The sequence below is a fragment of the Monodelphis domestica genome, chromosome 4 (genome assembly GCF_027887165.1).
Source record: "Monodelphis domestica isolate mMonDom1 chromosome 4, mMonDom1.pri, whole genome shotgun sequence".
NCBI classification, from domain to species: Eukaryota; Metazoa; Chordata; class Mammalia; order Didelphimorphia; family Didelphidae; genus Monodelphis; species Monodelphis domestica.
Window position 1 is genome coordinate 271699736 of NC_077230.1, and position 1671 is coordinate 271701406.

General features: G+C 35.2%; 1 pseudogene; it reads left to right on the top strand.

The window, feature by feature from the left end:
• Positions 1-700: 700 nt before the first annotated feature.
• Positions 701-1404, top strand: LOC100616877 (putative olfactory receptor 8G3; annotated as a pseudogene).
• The last annotated feature ends 267 nt before the right edge of the window (positions 1405-1671 follow it).

Here is a 1671-nt window from a genome sequence, read left to right on the forward strand (position 1 = left end):
ATATGTGAGAGATTTGGTAGAGATAGGAATTGTAAGATTTGGTGACTATTTGAATATATGGAATGAGAAAGTGAGGTGCTAAGGATGACACTGAGGTGGTAAACCTATGTGACCTTACATACCTTCTTGGAGAGTGGGAAAGAGTGGGAGGGAGATAAAAAAAGGATGAGACAGATTTTTTTAACATAGCTAATGTGAGAATTTGTTTCTCTTAGATACATATATTTGTTATAATTAATATGTATAATGAATCATGTGTATTACATTATTGTTATGTCAGATATTGCTATATATAAAAAATAAAAATAAATATCTGTGCCTTTTCAAAAAAAAAAAAAACATGACTCCTTTCTATAATCTGGTTGACATGACCCTGAAGATGAGTCTTTAGCTAGGAATAAGAAAATAGTCAGAGACAAAAGAACCATAGAATTTATATTATAAATTTATTGTTCTGTCTGGGTACTCGCTTGAACCTGGAAATAATGAGGACTCTTTTTTTTTCCTTTTGCCAACAGATTCTTATCTCTTCTTACTCTACAATCAAAAATGAATGGAGCAAGGAAATATTCCCTAGTAACTGAGTTCATCCTTATAGGGCTTACCGATCTGCCAGAACTCTAGCCGCCCCTCTTTTTCCTGTTCCCAAGGATTTATGTAGCCAATGTGGTAGGAAACCTGAGCATGATTATACTTATTGAACTTAGTTCTCATCTTCACAACCCAATGTATTTTTTTTCTCTGTAGTTTGTCATTTGTTGATCTTTGTCAAGCAACTGTCATCATTCCCAAAATGCTTCTGAATTTTGTGTTAGAGAAGAACGTCATCTCCTACTCAGAGTGCATGACACAGTTCTTTTTTTTTCCTTTTTTTCCATTTCTGAATGTCAAATGTTAACAATGATGGCATATGATGACTGCTATGTTGCCATATGCCAACCCCTTCTTTATAATCTTATGATGTCCTGTAAGATTTGCTCATGGTTAATGACTGGGGTGTATTAATTGGGGCTACAGCTCACACAGTCTTCTTGCTTACAATGGTCATCTGCAGAGAAAATGCCATCAATCATTACTTCTGTGATCTCCTCCCAGTCTTGGAGCTTTCTTGTTCTACCAGTTATGTCAATGAGGTAGTTACTCTGGTCTGTGATACATTTAGTATCCTTTTACCAATCTTGATAATAATTTGCTTTTACATTTTGATCATTTCTAACATTTTAAAAATTCAGCCCACTGAAGGCAGATCTAAAGCCTTCAGTACCTGCAGCTCTCATATTGCAGAGTTTTTTTTTTTTGGCTCTCTTGCACCTACAGCCATCTTCAGACAAATTCATGGATCAGGGGACAATGTCTTCTGTCTTTTATTGTGCCTATGCTAAATCCTCTCATTTACAGTCTTAGAAATAAAGATGTGAAAATTTCCTTGAAGAAAGTGATAAAAAGAACTTCAACATTCTAGTGAAAGAAAAAATATCGAAATAATGGGTTAATGTGTTGAGTTGATGTAAGATGCCATAGAAGGAGAAAGGATAAAAGGGGGGGGTAAGAGTGGGAGAAATACTTGTACAAACAAGATACTCTGCTCTACACATATAGTTAGTTAGATCAACTCAGGGCTACCTTAGTGACATTTCTCAAATCAGGAGGCTACTTCTCTCTTCTTACATT